Source organism: Carassius gibelio, chromosome A7, assembly GCF_023724105.1.
Source record: "Carassius gibelio isolate Cgi1373 ecotype wild population from Czech Republic chromosome A7, carGib1.2-hapl.c, whole genome shotgun sequence".
Lineage (NCBI taxonomy): Eukaryota > Metazoa > Chordata > Actinopteri > Cypriniformes > Cyprinidae > Carassius > Carassius gibelio.
In genome coordinates, this window is record NC_068377.1 from 17,213,629 (window position 1) to 17,224,411 (window position 10,783).

Sequence of the window (10,783 nt, forward strand, 5' to 3'; positions counted from 1 at the left end):
CCCACTGAGTATTTCATCTTGTGCAGGAGGACAGACTATCATTCCGGCAAATAGAATCACAAAGGCCAAACTGTAAAAGGACGTGGGTTACTGGTAGAGGACACAAAATATAATGTAATAAGAAAAGGTGGCCAATGTTTGTGCCCCCTCTGTCCCTTTCGGCAATGGTAATTTAGTAAATGTTTAAGCATAAAGGGTAATATATGAGGAATCAGTCATATGAATTAGCTAAAAGTGATCCAGCCAATTTCTCTATAGAAGCATTCAGTGCTTCAAGTGGAAGGATAAAAGGAGGTTTTTAACACACACAACACAACATGTTAAATAAATAAATAAATAAATAAATAAATAAATAAATAAATAAATAAATAAATAAATAAATAATAATAATGATAAAACAAATAATACACAGTGGGGGTGCAAGCATTTCTGCCGTCACATTGATGGTAAAGAGGGTGAAGCTTAAGTGCTGCTGTGGGACCCTGCTCTTTTTCTTAAGACTCACAAGATTCAGCCACGGTCATTTGTTTGTTCCTAAGTGAAACAATATTTTTGAATGAATCAGTTAAATCACAGATTCACTGACTCCATGGAAAAGACCTACTGACCCACCTACTATTGTGACAGTGTAACCTGCAGAAAGACTTGCTCAAAAAACCCTACCACTTTAAAGAGCATACATAGACAAGAAGGATGTTACATACAGTGAAATATATATTGATATAATATATGTCTAACAGAAATGACTCGAACCAGACAAATTAAAGAGTCGATCAGGGCTGTGTTGAAACACGAGCCGAATTCCTCAGGAAGTCATAAATCAGTTCTAGTGCCACAAGAACCAAGCAAGATGACCAACCAATTTTTTCACAAAACAGCTTTCAACATTAACACCACTAGAACAATTATTGACAATTTTAATTAGCAGAAGAGATTGTCAAATTTGTTGTTCGTAATTGAAATGCAACACTGGACATCACATGAAAACCCATGAGAGTACTGCACAATTTCCATTGAGTTCCCCCACCCAGCAGAACCAGACTAAAATTCATAAGGGGGAAGGGCTTTGAACCTCTGGTCTCCACAGAAGTTTTTGTCAAGAGAATGGCAAAGAAACATTTGTACATATATATGGACCAGAATGAACTCATTGAATGACTTATAAATGAATCAGTCCATCGCTTCACTCCATATTCATTTATGTGTAACCCACACATTTGACTATCATGTTATAATCACTTATTGTGTATGTCTTTTAATAACTATGGGATAGCTTAAGGATACATAGTCATGTCTAGTATCTACGTAATTGAATTTGCTTGCTTGAATTAGTCCAGACAATAATTTATTTGTCACATGTATGATATTCCGGTTATAGGAATCATGTCCAAAATTAGACCCTGCAAGAGTGGGAAAATTCGGACCACATGCTTGGTAAGATAAACATATGATTTATGATACCCCCGAGCCAAGACGATATCTGATTGGTCAGGACAACTTTTGAGGTGTGGCCAACAGGCCAGTTTACATACTAAGGACGTCATAAAATCTTGCTTTTAGTTGTTAGCTTTGCTTCTGCTACTAGTCATGCTTTTAGCTTTTAGTTGTTAGCTTTGCTTCTGCTACTAGTCATGCCTGCTTTTAGTTCTAGCCTTGCTTTTGCTATAAGTCATGCCAGCTTTTAGCTTTGCTTCTTAGCTTTAGGTTTTAGCCATGCTGTTAGTCATCACTGTTCTTTGAGCGCGGTTCCTGCGTGCTTCAGCCTGCACGCCTGCTGCTACTTAGCCACGATGAGAAGAAACACCACCTTGTCTCGTCAAACTTTATTTCTTTTCTTTTCCGTTTGAGAGTTTCGTGTTCTGAGTTAAGTTTTGTAACGACTGCCCGTTCAACTTCAACCAGCGTACACAACTCTGCATCTTCAGCCAACGCCCCACACCACGGGCTTCCCAAGACGTCACTTCAATGACTACTACTTTTTCACAGGAGACGCAAGTAACCTCCAGACTGTGACCTTTACTGGTGTATCTAATATAATTTTAACCTTATTGAGGAACTCAATGGGAGGGTTAATTAAGTGATTGATGGTTGTTCATGTCTATGCAATTTCACGTATTGCTGTAAACTTGGGATTCCATATTTCCATTCTCTTAAACTCATCTTTCCCTAACTTTCGATCTTCCTGCAGCTTGTGTGAATGTGTGAGTGCGTGCGTTTATGTGTTAGATTAGTTTATATGTCTTAGATTTATCTAATAAAGCCTTATGCATATTGTGTTTTGTGCTTACAAATTAATGTCTTAAACTGTCGATCTTGTTACTGTGCTAATTGATAGTGTTTTCACTATAGTTTGGATATTAATATCCAGCGCAGATTTGATGTTAAATGGCTCGTTCAGTGAATCGCAGGGCATCTCAGTGATCAGCTGTGAAACAGTGATTCTGTTCAAATTCCCTTTAAAATCTTAAATGATTCCCTTTAAGCTAAATTGACCTGTTTCCCTTACATATGAAATGCTGTTCCAACCAGCCAGAATCAGCCTTTTTTAAATCAGCTATGTTTGTTTCAACACTACTCACAATCTACACAGATACAGAATGCGGCCCATTCTGCCTGGATCCATGTCCTGAAACATCACCTGAAAATCAATGAGCTTTCTCAAAGTGTTTCTGTCCATGTTAATTTGCCCCAGGCAGGTCATTGACCCGAAATGTGACAGAGACGTCTGCTTCGCTGAAAAATTCCTCTGCAAAGCCCTCCATATATTGCTTCTCTCATGGACTTTTAGTTTCTCACACTTCTTATAACAGCCCAGTCTTGAGGAACAGTTATTTTTAGCAGACCCCTTCCACAAGAATACAGCCAAGTATATAAGATGTGATCTTTTATCTTTTAGCAGATCAGCCTGGTATCATATGCAGACATGAACCAGCCTAACCTGCTGCCATGTACCCCTTGCCAACCAGTGCTGATGTAGTTTGCAGCGGCTTGGAAGGCAAGACCAGAGCCTTTAATGATGATGCCGTGTTGGGAGACAGATAGGGGAAAAAAGGCAGGCTCCAGCATGGAGGCCGAGATCTTAAAATCCACATCTAATTTACTCTTCTGTGGTCCTGCTTTTTTCTTGGCAGGCCAATCAATGTTTAACTTGGCTACCGCATGAGTTATCACCTCCAACAACTCCTCACACTGTGGTGACTGAGAGGGTGATTCATTGACACTCTCCTCATCCAGATAGGGATGGAAGATAGGCAGATAGGCAGAGCATCATATTTCCTGGGGGGAAGTAGCGCCGAAGCTTGCTTCCCATCCCAGAGAGTGAAAGCTGGATCTGGCAGGAAAGGACGAAGATAGGGACTCACCCATCTGCATTCCCTCCACCAGATCCAATTGTGATCCCTAGGAGTGCAGCTGCAGCTCTGCCTCAGCGAAAGCGGGGCCAGCACAGCGGGGCCAAATGCTGCATCTTACTATCAGCCTTTTTTGCCATGTTATTGATATTTAGCATCATCATGGGGGTTTCCTTCAGCCTGGGAGCTCCCCTCTTTGTTTAAAACAGTAGCTTCTGTAATCTCATTCTCAGAATTTCTAGGATTTTTTTGTGATGGTCCTGTAAAATATGCTTATATGCTTGTTCTGAATCCTTTTCATTTTTCTCAAATTTTGCTAGTTGTATTTTTTACGTTGATATTGTCCAAATAAAAACCGCATTTAATGGAAAAGAGTCTAAACAATCCTTCCTTCCAAGTAGCCTACACTTAATACAGTATGTCACCTGTATTAAGGTGGAACTCCAGAAACAATCTACAGAGAAAATATTCCCCTCTCTGGGATATAAGTTTATCTGGTAAGAATTGTGCTAGGATGTAGCAAACAACGTCCTAACCAGACAGTCAATCTTGATTTTGAATATGATAGCAGAGTGTCTAAGAGAGACTTTTGAGACCAACAAGCCATATGGTGTGTGATTTTAGAACACCAGTTGAGTCATTCTTTCCATCCCATTAATCCTAACATGGATAAAATAAAACCATTCTACAAATTATGCACAGTAGTTATAGTATCTGCACTCACAAAACACCTATATTTTATTACCATATGTCATATACATGCAACTTCAGTACACCTGTGAGCCAAAAACTATCCTCAAGGGAGATTGTTTTGGGTGTGTTTGGGGACTGTGAAGGTTCAGAGTGATGCCAGTGTTTCTAGGGTGCACATAATACTCACATCTCATGTCATAACATTAAAAAGGCTGTTTACTTCACCTAAAAAGGCAAACAGGGAGACGGCAAAACAAATACAAAAGAAACTGTACAAAATATAATCTCTGCGGTAAACAATGGCTCAGTGGATACTGAGGCAGCCAAAAAACAAAGGACTGCTTAAAGGGTTAGTTCATCAGAGAATGAAAATTCATCCAGTAATGTCAACCTACACTAAGCCCTTCCCTAACCCTAAAACCTAAAAATTTGATAAAAATACATGTTTAAAAAATACAAATTCTGATTAATAGCCAAGATAGTGGCTATTCTTCCTGGGGTCCAAAAAAAAAAAAAAAACTAAATTACATACAAACCAATACAATAAATCATATAAACCCCAAATCCACTGAGAACATCAAAATCAGCAATTTACTACTGTACCATTAAATATTTCTTTAACAATTTTTTAAACCTCATTTTACTTTTGTATGCAATTAATTTCATATTTTAATTCCTCTATACATTACAGTCTGTTGCTTTGCATTAGTTTTTGAAATGAGAAGCAAGAAATATCCTTTTAATGCATGCCTGGTGTTAAAATTATGACTAGCATTACCATGCAAAGGTTTAGATTACAATACACTTGGATCTTTCAGTACTGAAATGTTTCTTATAAAACATAGCAGAGAAACAATTACCCTATCCTTCACCAAAAGCCAATCTAAAATGTTTAAAAAAAACTGGACTAACTGTAATTTTTCTAAATCTTTACTTGATGCACTCGACCATAACACTGGACTAAATAAGTACCATTGTTTGTACAGATGCAATAGATGTCTAGTGTGCACAAACATCTAGTCACTCTGAGTTTAACCTTTTAAAGCAGTCCTTGTCTGACTGCAGTGTTCTTTCTGACAGACAGCTGAGAGCAATTGCAAAACACCACAAAGAATTTATAGTTTAATCTCTCCACAGCACCTCACAAATAAACATGGATTATGCATAATGACAGGAAAATAGCTCACAGCATGTCCAAAGTCTGAATGTCTTGAAATGTATTGCTGAAGACAGTGAATCTGTACACAATGCTGCTTTGCTGGCTGTAGTGGTGGTACTTTACAAGAGATTAAATTTATTGGACTGTTTAAACGTGCTGACTGTTTTGCTAAAGTACATTATCAGAACTTTCCAGAAAGTTGCGTCTCTCGGTTGTTTAAGAAATGCCGCAAAATATTAAACTAATTATTCTTTAAGTAGTAATTTTGATCATGATAAAAAGGTATTTTATTGTGATTATTACATTTTCGCCCACCTCATTTGTTTGCATGTGCATAATACAAATATATGCAGCATGCTGCCCAGTCAGCAGTGCAATGATGAAGTATTGCAACTGAAAAAACAAAAGCGCCTTTCCCTGCAGATGTTCTTTTCTGAATTTTCTTCTTAGCCCCCATATACAGCTATGTATTATTCATAACATGATGTGGCAAAAGTGTTGCAGAAATTGAATAGTGGAGCACTTGCCTAGCATATTGACTGATTGCACAGCTCAATACATCCCTTTTAACCCATCCAATCTGGGGCGCATTTTGCAAAAGCATTGTTAGATAACTAAGGTGGTTCATTCCATTGAACTCTATTGGAAAAGACAGAACTTGCGACCATATTTGCTCTGGCTAATGCAGTACTGAACTAAAGTCATCAATGAATAGTCTTTATCTTTGCTATTGTTACGGAGTCATTAGCAATGGCAGATCCTTCAGCTTCACCCACTCATTCACAATCACACCAGAATTATGATGCACTTCACCTGCAATACCAATCAGTCACAGTATAAAGCAACCTTCCCATTACCTTACCAAGCAGTAGTATACTTCAAGTTTATTTTACTAAGTATACTTAAGTAAAGTTCAATTTAAAATATTTTTAAGTATACTTAATGTAGCAAGTATACAAATATCAGTGTTTTAGTAGTATACTTGTAAGTGTAATGTTTCAATACTCACTGGGACTAAACTGGCTGACTTTATAGTACAGTATATAAAAGTATATTTTTAAGTATGATTTAAGTTTAACAGTTGCAAACTTTGAGTACACAACTAGTTTACCTCTACGTTTGTGGTTTGTACTGCAATTATATTAAAAGTGAACTTTTAGATGTACTGAGAGTTTACTAATTAAATACTTTTTACACTTTGAAGTAAACTACTAATTTAGTAGTTTTATACTGCAAGTATACTCATAAGTTTTCTTTATTGAATTTAACATCATACTTTAAATATACTACTATGTCCCTGTTTAGGTTTTAATTTGTATATATTTTGTTACATCAATATCTGAACATATAAAAAAATCCAAAGAAAGAACAGGGTCTCTGCTTGTAAGCAAAAACATTTTATTCTAGCTTCATGCATTCTTTTTTAAAAACACTTTTTCTTAACAAAATAAAGAAATAACATTTTGAACAAAAAGCTGAAAAAAGACTATGAACTGGATTCAGAATTATAATAACGTAAATGGAGTCACACCCCAAATCTTGACTGTAACGTTTACGTGTTAGTATCTTTTGTCTCTTTTTTCTTCTTCACTTTTTTGGAAATTCTGTGCAGACGATGTGTACTAGCGCCCTCTAACGTATAATAATGAAAACACAGATTCTAGGAGTATAGCTCAAATATATTTAGAATTTTTACTAATCAGGTATACTTAAATGTAATTTTACGTACATTTCTGAGGAGTACATACAAAGTAAACTCAAAGCATACTTTCCTATTTTTTTTTTTAGTTTAAAAGAAGTATACCAATAGCACACTTTAATAAATTTATTTTTCATAAGGGTGGTCCATTCTGCTTATGCCTTTGCTACCTGCCTGTTTGTCTGATCCATTCCAGTCCAGTCCAGTCGTCTACCATCATCTACTGTCTTTCTCCCAGCACTCTCCCTCAGCCTAACTCTGCAAATAAACCTTGGTGATTGTTGTCAGCTAAGTCGGACTTAGTAAGTCCTAGCTCAAGATTACCTTATTAACTCACCTGTGGTCATTGCTTTCACTTCTCCTGAAGCCTGTAAATAAACTCCTTTAGACCATTGTCTCCTTCTATTTGCTGATATCTACTGCTAAAATACAGCATACCATCATTTAAATTGGAATGACATTGTGGACACTTTGGAGGTTTGGGTTGAGAAATGCAGCAGTTCATCAATGTTAATTAGGAAATTGAAATCGTTGGCGTTCTTCTTCTTCTTCATCTTCATCATCATCATCATCTTCTTCTTCTTCTTCTTCTTCTTCTTCTTCTTCTAGTCTATAGTCTATGGCAGCCCATAGAACCGATTGCAGAAAAATTGTATAATTTGGCACACTGATAGAGGACAGTCCCAACATTAACTATACCAAATTTGAAGTCCAACTCTCTGGCGCCACCACTTGTACAAAGTTTCAATATTTGTATGCTAAAAACTTTGGAAACTGTAATCCAGAAAATGAAAATTCTTTTTTTCCTCTGAAACCTAGACGGTTAGTCCGATTTTCACGAACAATTGGCTCAGATCATCTTCAGACAATGATAGCAAAAAGGAAATCAAGTTGATCTGCCCAACTATTCTCATGAACAAATTTGACGAAAACCATGAAAAATTGCATGTGAAGCTATATCTCTGCAATGGTTTGGCATATTGAGACCAAACTTGGTGTGGGTTATAAAAACCATGACCTGAGACTCCCTGCAGTGTTTCGAAGCAGTGCCACCTAGTGGTCAGGAGATGTGAAAAATGAATATTTTTGCTTATAATTTCTGAATGGTTTGGCCAAACTGGTCTCTTTAAATTCAGTGAGTCATGTCGAGTCCAATGATATCCAATTTTCCCGTTTCATCCATTTTATGTTTTAAAATTATGTACTTTTTGAACGCATTATCATTGTGAGGCATTGTCAATAGTAATAAACCAATCGTCAACCATTAATAATTACACATAAAATACTAATAACTTTTTATTGCATTAGCCTATTGCAACGACACTGGTCGCAAAATATTCCCTGGGTTATGCCGTCAGCATGGATACCAAATATGCCAGAGTAAGCTGAACCTTCTGTCTGCCATTTTGATTTGTTGAAAACCAACTTTTTCGAACTCCTCATCTACCGTTGGTCCGATTTTCACCAAATTTGAATCAGATGATCTTCAGACTGTGCTGACAAAATGTTATGGATTTTGTGTTGATGAACAAAACCTTTTTTGCATACCACAACGACGAATTTGAGGCATGATGCCAAAAGGACACTTAAGGCTGTATCTCTGCAATGCTTTACCATATTGACACTAAACTTTTTGTGTGTTATTGTCATCTCACACAGAACACACCAACATGATTTCATTAAGCCATTAAAAGTGATAAGCCATTTAATCATATTACTAGTGGTTGTATTTATGATTTTTTAGCCATTTCAATTACAATAATCTTAAAATTGCTTTAATTGCTCATTGTTGCATTTTGTGTGATGCTCCATGCCATGCTCAACTCTCTGCTGGAGCACTTGGCCCCGTAAATGCAGCTGGCAGCTATATTTTGAAAATTGATGTCAGTGCATACTCACAAACTGAATATATTCAGATTGCTTGCCAATCATTCTTGTCATATAGTCAGATAAACCGTCACTCTTTGTGGTAATGGTGAGTATTTTAGAGTGACCCTTTCTCAGGTAGTGACAAGTGCCTATTGAGTGAATCATTTACTCAACCCATTAATGTATTTAAAAGCACTAAATCATTCATGGACCAACACACCACTATGGAGTTCTGCTCTGGCTTTGTTTCATTGGCAGAGAATAAACAAATTGTTTCAAAATATAAATCTGTCATAACATTTTATATGCGTGGTGGGCCACCGCTCATTTCTGTTTAGCCTCAGGGCTATTAGCCACCCAGGGGTAGAGTAGCTGGATTCCTAAAAAAAAAAAAAAAACTTTTTTGCTTTAGGTTTAGACTGACGCTGGCGCTTCAGATAGATCTTCAGATACATGTCCTGCCTATCGGTTTGTGACATTGGTATCCTGAGTACTCGCTCCCCTGAGCTCTGTAAGGTTTCAGTAGGTTGAGTGTTTCACAGCCTCTCAATCAAGTCGGCTGTGGCTCCTCCGAGCCCTCAGGTAGATCTATGCTTGTAGGACGGCCCTCATCCGGGCCGCCCCTGTAGCTGGCCTAGGCTATGCTAGGGATATTGGAGGCGTGTTGCTAAGTATAGCTGCACATTCATTATGTGTTAGGCTTCCTCCCCTAGATTTCAGCCTCCTCCCTTAAATGGAAGCTGTTGGCCAAGGCCCGACCCTTTCTCTGCATTCAGGGGTGATAGAGTAATGCAGGGTGGTAGCTGAGGTAGGATCAGTCTGGCAGGGTTGGGCCATCTTTCGCTCTGCGAAGTGACCGTTTGCTAGACCCTGCCGAACAGAGATGTTTTTGGGCCTCTAGAGCTGGCTCCACTCAGCCCTTTGAGCTAATCGCTCGACTGATGGGTTGAAGTGGGTTGGCTTGCAATTTAGCCCACCCCCCCACCCCCCGCTCCCCTAGGCTGGGTGCAGGACAGATCCCTGTCACCCTTTGGAGCCACTTGCAGGCCTGCTCCCTGTCTAACATTGCTGGGGCATATGGTTGTTACTCCCCCGCTAACTCAGGGTAGTTTTGAGTAGTCCATTCTCAGCTCTGTATGTATCTACCTCACACCACGATGGCTCCGGTTGAGCAGGGAGTTCTAAACTACATGTCATTCCGGTATTTGAACTCCGCTCCCTTTGAAGCCAGAGCATTGCCATGGGCTGACGCCTATGCATTTAGTAGGTAGGCCCCTAATGGGGCCTCCACTAGGCAGAATGGCATATGTTGTACTCCACTGCTATAAGGGTATTGCTTTTTGCCTCTGGCAAAGTGATTAGGTACCAGGATGCTGTAGCAACAGCTTTCTGCCGCGAAAGCTGCACGGTTGGGTAGTAGGCCCCAGCAGGCCTCCTTGACCGAATAGCCTTCGGTGGTTGGCCCTGGTAGTTCGGGCAGAAGGCTCACTGCCGATTAGTAGGCCTTAACAGGCCTCCTCGGAGGTGGGTCACAACATTGTGGAACATACACTAGGACAAAACTATAAGAAAAGTTTTTTAATAGTATGGTTCCAGCAGTGTTCGTTAAAGTAGCAGAATAGACCCGTTATCAGCTAGTAGGCTCGACCAGGTCTCCCTGTTAGGCGAGTCCCCAGAAGCAGTTACATCCAGCTGATTAGACTGTTTCAGGTAGTAGGCCTCTTCAGGCCTCCCTGAAGGGAGCTCCCCACATTTTGTGGTGGTCAGGTAGTAGGCTTTACTAGGCCTCCCTGAGGGTTTAACCCTTTGACACGTACGATCACACCGGTGTGATCAGTCTTGGCTGGTCCCTGGAGCGTACGATCACACTGGTGTGATTAGAATGTTCAGTAAATCACGTGATCAACTGCTAAATTCAAAATTTCAAACTTTAGCTTTCACTGCTTTCCCGCTTTGACTGGCACTGAGCCAGAGACAGACGTGCTCAGCTACAATTATTATCACAACTGTTCA